General features: G+C 42.1%; 1 long non-coding RNA gene across 1 annotated transcript; it reads left to right on the top strand.

The window, feature by feature from the left end:
• Positions 1 to 5,200: 5,200 nt before the first annotated feature.
• On the top strand, positions 5,201 to 9,734 carry LOC110341664. Its single transcript, XR_002383634.2, has 3 exons — positions 5,201 to 5,416; positions 7,613 to 7,719; positions 8,477 to 9,734. It is a non-coding gene; the product is annotated as an uncharacterized LOC110341664 (long non-coding RNA).
• The last annotated feature ends 313 nt before the right edge of the window (positions 9,735 to 10,047 follow it).

Below are 10,047 nucleotides of genomic sequence, written 5' to 3'. Positions count from 1 at the left end.
TTTTAAAAAGGTACCAGTTTACCTTTTAAGAGTAAGCTTGTTTATTACTTGGAATCATAAGACGTTAGATTGTTAACATCTGTCCCAATTGTAGCTCAGTATGGACACTGAAACCAGAGCTAGTGAGGTAGACTACTCCACACAGCTAGCTATTGGCAAGAGCAGGGCCAGGCCATGACCTCACAGTACACCAGCATGAACATAGATTTTCCATTTTACACCAACAAACCACAGAGAAATAGCCTACTAAATGAGTCACCTCTCTCTCCCTGGAAAGGAACAAAGCAAGGGCCCTGGGGCAGGGGATGAAGCCTTCTGCTCTGGATTTGCGGCCTAGTCAGGGAAGCTAGCCAGCTCATGAGGTTAGCCATATGGCAAGGCACAATGATGGGTTCCTGCGAGCTCCATGATGCTGACGGTGCTGACCTTGGGTTTGCAGCACAGGCTGATCCATCAATATGCTGTCAATGGTCCAAGGTGAAGGAAATAGAGATGTGGAAAAGGCAAGGTAGGCATTGCCCACCACTTCTGTGTACATACAGAAATTCATTGGAATTATTAATAGCAACTCAGAGGCTCAGAGACGCTAGTCAAAGCAGCATCAGGGACAGGGTGCCACATGTTTGTGCCCGTGGATCCAAATGCTAAAGAAGTTGGTTCTAAACAGAGTAATCTCTATGGGCTTTTTTAACTACCCCCCTCTGTGTGTGTGTGTGTGTGTGTGTGTGTGTGTGTGTGTTTCTGTCACACCCTCACATGCACATTTCTGAAACTTCACTGGTTCCTACCATTTTGTATATCTGAGAATCATTTGGAAGATTTGCTAAGAACATGCCTTGAACTTCCGAGTCTCTAGATTGCAGTGGTGACATTTCTAACACACTTTTAGGTAATGGTGGCATAAGTGACCCAAAGAGGGCCATTTCAGCTACTGCTGTAGTTAGCAGATAGCAGCTGCACACACAGAAGAGCTCGCACTGACAGAGTGTGACTACCAAAAGCCATCAGTCATCTGTAGTTGCTGCTGGAGAAACAGCAGCAGGAAAGGGTTTGGTTTTGTGTCCCTAGGGTTTGCTGACCAGGAGCCTGCAGCAAACATAGGTACAGGGAAAGCCACAGCCTCCCAGAGGCCAGCAGCTGTGATGGAGTACCTCCAGAGAGAGTGGACTCCCTCAGAATTCTAGAGAATGAACCTCCAGAAAGTGTGCCAGCATGACCTCTGTCATTCGGTGAGTCACGGCAGTGCCCTCTCTGAGGTCCGGCCAGCCTTGGTGCAGAGAGAGGAGGCCTGAGGAGTTTCCTTAGGTGTTTTCTCAGCCCTACAAGATGGGGCAGTTCCTCTTAGCATCTTAGTTCTTGGTGCTTCTTTACTAGCCCCAATTTTTTATTATAAATTTTTATTTAAATTAGAAACAATCTTATTTTACATATCAATCCCTGTTCCCTCTCCCTCCCATCCTCCCATGTCCCCCACCGACTGACTCATCCCACCCGCAACAACTCCCCAGGGAGGGTGAGGCCTTCCATGAAGGATCATCAAAATCTGTCACATCATTTGGGGCACACCCTAGGCCCTTCCCCATGTATCTGGGCTGAGAGAGTACAGGATCCCAAATCCTGTACACTAGGGATAAATACTGGTTCCACTGCCAGAGGCTCCGTAGACTGCTCAGGCCTCCTTACTGACACCCACGTTCAGGGAGCCTGGTTAGGTACTATGCTGGTTCCCCAACTGTCAGACTGGGGTCTGTGAGCTCCTCCTTGGTCAGGTCAGCTGTTTCTGTGGGTTTCCCCAGCATGGTCTTGACTCCTTTGCTCATCACTCCCCCCTCTCTACCTGGATTCCAGGTGTTCGGCTCAGTGTTTAGCTGTGGGTCTCTGCTTCTGCTTCCATCAGCTACTGGATGAATAGCCCCGATTTTTTGATGATTTCTTGTTTATATAACAAATATCTACTTGTATTTATGAAGTTACGTGTATATCCTATTGTTTTACATTGTACCTTCTTTAAACATGTATTTATTTTAAACATTTCAATCACTTATGTATTTTATATATTATATTATATTTATATAAGCATAATTACTAATTCTTAAAGTAATTATTGATTTTATATAAGTAATGTGCTCAATTCTTTATATACTAGTTTCTAGTTTTCATTATTATGTGGCCTTTCATTATTATGTGTGCCAAATGGACTCAGACTAATACAACTACTGGGCATGCTGTTCAACTAATTATAGAAGAGGAATTTGGAAAACTATACATCTTCATTTCCTGTATTTTTTAACTTTTCATTTCTGAGATATTATGCATACATCACTTGCCCATAAGAAAAAAAAAATGAGTTAGACAATCAGAAGTGCTGCAGACAGAGCCTAGATACAGTTCAGTGATAGAGAACTTGCCTAGTACACAACATCCCCAGCCCTATCAATCAATAAATCAATCAATTAATGTGTCACAAAACTGCAACCCTGTGATTTTTGCATTTCCATAACTTTTCCACATCATATATCTAGTGGGTTTTCTTTCTAAATCTTGGATGGTCTCCATTTGACAGTACAGTCCTTGGGGAAAAGAGAGAGACTGGTTTTTTTGAGTCTGTATTTTAGGTTACTTTTAAAATATGATTTGCCTTTTTTAAACACAACCTACCATGCACTAGTTTGAGGATTATATTAATTTTCTTAACATTTCAAAGTGACCATGAAGAAATCATCTGACAGTAAAATCATTTCCAATAGTAATACTGCATAATGTTGTTTAAAGGTTCAAAGTCTGCTGAAAATTTTGCAACATCACACAACCATCCAGACACCTACACAGAACCTGACATTTTATAATAATAACCTTTACTGAGCATTTACCTATCTACACACAGTGTCAAGTGCTAGTAAGAAAATGTGTTGCCTGGCATGATGGCACATAGTAGGTCAGGGTGGGGGTCAGGAAGATCAGGAGTTCAAGGTCAGCCTCAGCTACATACTGAGTTTGGAGTCAGCCTGGGGTCAAACTCTCAAGAACGGAAATTCACCATCAAAAAATTAAAAAGAAGCAAACAAAAATTCCACTTTGGCTGTGGGCAGCACCTGTAATCCCAGCACGTTGAAGGCTGATGCAGAATTACCAGTTTTGGGCAAGCCTGAACTAGGCAGTGATACCCTCCCTACCTCAAAACCCCCCAAAAACAGGAAGGGTGGGAGGGAAGAGCCATACTCTAAAGCCTGGAAGAAATAAAAGATTTTTTTTTAACCCTGCCCCTTCAGCTGATTCAGCCAAAGATTATCCAAGTCTCTGCTGGCACTCTTTAACTGGAATTCTTTCCCGAGTAGAATAGTTTAGAACTTACAAATGTAAATGTTGACCTATACAAGCATCGACTGGTTTTCTCTCCTCAGCCCTGCTGGCATTTGAGTCTGGAGTGGTCTTCTAAGGGTGGTGTTCTACACACTGAAGAGACTTACAACCATCCTTTTCTTCTTGTACGCCCCTCAACTCCACCCCAAGTTGTAACTCTAACATGTTTCCTATTGCCATTGTCCCCTGGGGACAAAGTAATGCCCCAGGTGAAAACAGCTGATAAAGAAGCCAAATAAATTTGGCTGGCAGAAATGCAAATTATTTTTCTGGTAGAGATAATAACCCTAAAAGCTCAGTTTATTGCTCTATACAGGGAACAGATTTATATTAAAGTAATGTTATTCTAGTACTTTTCTTACGGAAGCCACAAATTCTGTCTCTAATTCTCTTTGAGCTAGCCTTGCTATCTTGCTAGATTATTAATTTCTTAAATGAATATTTGAGACATGTTTGCTTTATATTCTACAAATCATATTTTAACTGTATGAAAGGTAGCATACATTATTTAATGTTTAAGCAAACATATGATTATGAGACTGTAAATGGTTCAGTAACTACCCAAAGTCATGCTTCCAGCACTCACAGGAAACAGACTGAGAATCCAACTTTTACGGTTCAGGTAGTGACACTCTTAACCACTATGCTATCCTTTCTTATGAGGTCAGACAAGTCCCCAAACTCTGTGGCCCAGTGTGATGGTTTGACTAAGAATGGCCCCCATATGCTCATATATTTAAATGCTTAGTCATTAGGGAGTAGATCAAAGGATTAATAGGATCAGTAGGTATGGGCTTGTAGGAGAAAATGTGTCCATGGGGGTGGGCTTTGAGGTTTCAAAAACCCAAGCCAGCCCCCCACTCTCTCCTCCTTCTCCTCATCATCCTCTTTCTCTCTTTTATTCCCTCCTTTCCTCTCTTTTCCTCCCCCTCGACCCCACTGCCCTCTACCTCCAGACCAGGCTACAGTAGCCCTCAGCTTCTACTCCAGTGCCATACATGCCTGTTCCCATGCTTTCTCCCACGATGTTAATGGATTAAGTCTCTGAAACTGTAATTAAACCCCCAATTAAATGTCTTCTTTCCCAAGAGTTCCCGTGGTCATGGTGTCTCTTCACAGCAATAGAACAGTGACTAAGACACCCAGCTTCCTGAGCCCACATTTCAATTACACCAGCGCCATCCTTAGCTACCCATTTTGTACACTATTAAAAGTTTCATAGTTAAAGCCTGGCGTTGGTGGCGCACGCCTTTAATCCCAGCACTCGGGAGGCAGAGGCAGGCAGATCTCTGTGAGTTCGAGGCCAGGCTGGACCGACAGCCTCCAAAACAGAGAAACCCTGTCTCGTAAAACCAAAAAAAAAAAAAAAAAAAGTTTCATAGTTAAAATCTGAGATCTCAGAGACACCTTCCCATGTTTTAATATTCTGTGCTTGTGTTGTAATACCACAGAAGCCACCTAAAAGTAAAGTTAACATTTATATAAGATTATCTCAGATTATATTGTTAGTGCTTACAGTAAATCACAAATCACATGAAGAAGTAGTGTTTATTTGCTGCAGTTGCAAACCATGATTGGCTTCCCATTCAGATGAAACTGGAAGTTAGAGGAGTAACTAACCAGCTGGAGCCATTAATAGAAATGATATGTACTGCCTGGACCTTACATTTTCAATGAAATGTTCATAGAAGTGAATAGAAACTACATAGAACAGAGAAGGATAACCCCGTGTTTGTATTTAACTTTGGAGCTTGAGCACATTTGTGCTAAAGAAACTTGAACGTAGCACAAAAATGAAATGATTCTGTAGTGCCTGATGAAATTGATTACAGGTTGATACAGAGTGTCATCAAAAGCCTGGCACCTGGTGAGTGTTTGCTATTATTAGATCCATCTTTCAATCCCAACCCTCTTGACTCCGTCCTACAGACCTAAAACTGTTCTCAAGATCAAATAGCATGTTATGAAATCATCCGGGAACGTCTAAGAGGCCCAGCAAGTGTTAAAGCCCTTAAAAGTTTATTAGACACATCTAAGCCTTTCACTACGGCTAGAGGTGAGTCACTTGTAACCCTTGCTGCTTTTTAAATTATGATTCTTTCCCCTCCATAGCTTCTCGTTATACTCATTGTAATCAGTTTCATTCTGTAAAACCGAATGGGTGGAGTGGATAGTATATTTTCTCTAGGATGTGAGCTGATGTAAGAGTGGTCCTCAACCCTTGGAAGGGGGTTATTCAGCCTGTGCAGTCTATTGAGTTCTCTCACTCCTGCTACCCAAGGGAATCTTAACCCAGCCATGCCATTCTATCAAAAGCTGCTTCATCCCTGTTCTCTTGGAATGCTCATTCTGGAGAAAATCATTCAGTCTATCCTGCATGAAAAAGGCTGTGTGGCCAAGTGCAGGACCACCAGTGTGCCAAGATCCAGTGCCAGTTCACCACCTAGAAACCCGGGCCATCCTGCCAGTGGGGCCCCAACCATACATCAGACCTTTAAATCAGAAGCCCACATGATGCCTTGGCTTTGGTGTCCTGGGTTATGATGGACAGAGGTGTTCAGTGTGGATATCTCATAGGCCATGGAAGAATTTACTACTCTCACCATGCTCTTCTGCGAATGTCCCTAACTGATGACTCGGACATGAAAATTCTTTCTAGAACCATTCAACAGTATTTTTCAAGTGTCTGTGAAGGTTCCTTTTTTATGCAGATGATAAGGGTGACAGTGTCATGCTTAGCTTCTGTCTGATCCTCCACAGTCCACACACATGGTCCAAAGATACTGAAGATCCCAAACGGAAGCTAGGAAATGAGTTGGCAGAAGGTAGGACATCTTTTTCTGCCTCTCTTTCTTATCTGTTTCATGAATAGGCAAGTGGTTTCATGTTGTAGTGACACCATGACAAACTAATACTGTTTTTTAATCTTAGTGCAAAAATCCTGACTGCCAGTTGGTAATGGAATCAATCTACCTAATGTCTCAGTTCTCCTCGGTTCCTGTCTCTTTCTTCATATACAGAACCTTCCCCGAATCCCTTTATTTTTACCTTAGTAGTCTCATATTCCAACTTTCAACCCTGTCCTCCAGCCTTGGACCAGGTAACCCTTATTATCCATTGCCTAATCAATATCAACAGCCTCTTAACGAATAGTTCCATTGATAATCTTCTGCCAGGTCTGTCCTAGTTGCAAGATTATTGTTACTACATTGTAGTGTGATTTGTGCTTCTTGCTTGATTGGAAGCCTACCACTGCTGGCACCACACTGTCTCCTGTACTCACTGAGAATGTTGTCACTTCTGTAGTGCAGCTGCTGAAAATGTATACCTGCAATCTAATCATGAAAAGACCTCAGATAAACTCAAACTATAGCCATCCCATGGAACAGGCTAGTCTTCTTCCAGAGTGTCATAGTCAAGAAAGAAAAAGAAAGGCAGAGAACTTGTCCCTGGCTGGAGAACACTAGAGAGACATGACAGCTATGTACAGTGCCGGACCTGGCTTGGATTCGGGAACATTGGAACAGTAATGGGGAAATAGCTTTGTAGCTTAGTTCTATTGTAGTAGTTTCTTATTTTGATCATTGTGCTATCATCATGTATTAGCATTAGAGGGTACTGGGTGAAAACTGCCAGTGCATATTGGAAGGATGTAATGTGTTTTTTGGTTTCTATAAGGGATCACAATTAAGAAATCATTGAGTCTCAGAAGAGACTTTAGACATTTAAATAGTGTTGGGGCTGTTGAAGACTGTGGGGACATTGGAAATTGGAACAGTTCATTCTGCTTTATGAGATAACCATGAGGCTGTAGAGGCCCAGGGGCAAAATGTTGTGATTTGAATGTGAAATGTCCTCTATAAGCTCATGTGTTTGAAAACTGGGTCCCCAGATAGTGATGCTGTTTTGGAAGGTTGAAGAACCACAGGTGGAGCCTTGCTAGAGGAAGTAGAACATTGGAGACGGGCCTTTAAGTTTTTTGTTGTTGTTGTTGTTATGGTTTTTTGGTTTTTGGGATTGTTGTTTTGTTTTTTTTTTTGGTTTTGGTTTTTTGAGACAGGGTTTCTCTGTGGCTTTGGAGGCTGCCCTGAACTAGCTCTTGTAGACCAGGCTGGCCTCGAACTCACAGAGATCCACTTGCCTCTGCCAAGTGGTGGGATTAATGGCGTGCGCCACCACCACCTAGTGACATTTAAGTTTTATAGCAGGGTTCCACATCCTGTTCACTCTCTGCTTCCTGACTTCCATCCAGTGTGACCATGTGCCTCCTGCTCCTCCTGTCCTGATGCACCGTACCTCCCTGGAACTGTAAACCAAAACAATCCAAACACATCAATAAAAGATGGCACTATGTGAAAGGTAAGGAAAACTCTGTGCTACATACTCTTCCAACTTTTCTCAAGTCTGGAGTTATTTCAAAATGTGGATGAAAAAAGCAGAAGAAAAAAGATATAATTGCCTCAAATATTAATCATGTGTGTTGGCTTAGTGCCAAGAGAGAGGGAGAGAAGGGAGGAGAGAGAAACAGAAGTATGCCTGGCAGCTGCCACAAAATGAGAATAATCCCATCTGTAACATGTACTCTTTCCCTCCAGCGCCACTTCAGCCCCCAAATAACACAGGAGACACTGTATTAATTACAAACTGTTGGTCATTGACTAGGGCTTCTTATTGGCTAGCTCTGTCTTAATTACTAACCCATGTCTATACATCTAAGTATTTCCATGTGGTCTTATCTTACCAGAGATAAGGTTCGGGCCTCTTACTCCATTGCAGTCTACATCGAGTCTCTCTGTGCCTACACTTCCCATAATCCTCTTCTCCTAGACCCATCTGTCCTGCTTCCTATTGGCCAACAGTGCTTTATTCATCAACCATTAATAGAAACATATTTACAGAATGACATCTCCCATCAATCACCCACCATCCACCAAATACACATATCATATCAATATCTTGTGGCACTGAGGTAAGGATTATCTCAGAAAATTCTTTATAGACACTGTCTCTGTTGCTCAGCTGGGAAAACAATGATGCGCTCTAATCCCACAGGGAAATGACTGACTTATTGCTGGGACACAAAAGTCCTCATAATGTCCATCTGTGCCCCCATCAGCTACAGGTACCCTGGTTTTCAGATTGGAATGTTGGATCTCTGGTTTCCTAAAATGAAGAAGAATCTTCTCTCTGATCTAACAGCCAAGCAAAGGAAACAGAGCAGGAAGATGACCGTACCTGGTGCTAGCCTCCCCCGACAGCGTGTACCTTCCATGGTCTTCCTGCTTTTTCTCCCTTTGTACACACAATTGACACCCATATCCTATCCTATAGTGCTGATTCCTAAGATTAGACACACTTGCTTTTGTTTGTTTCACTTTGTTTTGAGACCCCATCTTGTGTGTACACAGTTGCAGTCTGGATACTGGTTTCTTAGACTATCATGATCAACTTAAGGTCCATATGATCATTTCCCGGAGACCTATGCTCAGTCCCATGGTATATTTTCATTATTTTAAGGCCAAATTATGACATCCTCAGCCTAGAGCTCATGACTGAAATGAAGAACTATTTGCAAAACCAGCTAGCTATAGGTCAAAGACAGCACACAGATGCCACCATAAGGCATACTTGAGCAGCCTATCATAGCTACAGGCTCTGTTCTTTGTCTTAAATACTCACAATCATACTTTTAATATGTTTACCAGCTGTTGCACTTAGTACTCAAAACATAAACACAGCATACAGTTTGTAACAATTTGAGTTTTTTTTTTGAGTGGTTGGGGATTTAACTCAGTTGTAGAGTGTTTACCTAACAAACATAAGTCTCTGGGTTTGGTCCTCAGCTCTGAAAAAAAATTTTTGTTGAGACCCTGTCTTGCAGCATGTGCCAGTTGGCCTTGAAATTAGCATCTGCCTATCTCAGCCTCCTGAATGCTGGGCAATATGTACAACAATGCCTGGCTCAGCAGGTTTCAGAAAAGAACAGAAATTCTCAAACTGGGACTTGAGCTAAAGGCCATTGGCCATTTGTGTTATATTCTGGCAAAGAATCTGACTTCCACACATCCTGAAAATCTGAGTGAGGCAGGAGTCAGGAGAGAGATGAGAGAGAGAGAGAGAGAGAGAGAGAGAGAGAGAGAGAGAGAGAGAGAGAGAGAGAGAGAGAAAGAGAGAGAGAGAGAACAAAACAGTGAGCTATGTTTACTGTAAATTTTCTTGAAAGAAACACATCTCTGAATAGTTTCTTTGAGCTTTGCCTGTTATCTTTCCTTTCACCTGCTGAAGAACATCTGGCTTATTGGCTTATTTTTGGTCCTGGCTTTAGATTTGTTACATATAGGTTTAAATAAATACAGCCTATTGTACTGACCTTACACATGCTTTTGTGTACACATGTGATTTCATTCTCTTGGATGAGCATCTATGCATGTTAACACTGGGTTTCATGGTAAGTAAGTGTTTGATTTTGTAAGGAACTACTAGAGCCTTTGCTGAGCAGTTCCCCACATGACCTTAGATGGACCTGGACCTCACCCCTTTCTCACTTATATTTTTTAAAATTTATTGTGTGTATGTGCCTGCGTGTATATATGTCAGAAGACATCACAAGAAGGCATTGATGACAGATAGTTGAAAGCCACCATGGGTTCTGGAAAATGAACTCAGGTTCTCAGGAAGAGCAGAACA

The sequence above is a fragment of the Mesocricetus auratus genome, unplaced genomic scaffold (assembly GCF_017639785.1).
Source record: "Mesocricetus auratus isolate SY011 unplaced genomic scaffold, BCM_Maur_2.0 Super-Scaffold_4256, whole genome shotgun sequence".
In the NCBI taxonomy this organism is placed as follows: domain Eukaryota; kingdom Metazoa; phylum Chordata; class Mammalia; order Rodentia; family Cricetidae; genus Mesocricetus; species Mesocricetus auratus.
The sequence above is the reverse complement of the archived record's forward strand: the minus strand, read 5'-3'. Positions and strand labels throughout refer to the sequence as shown.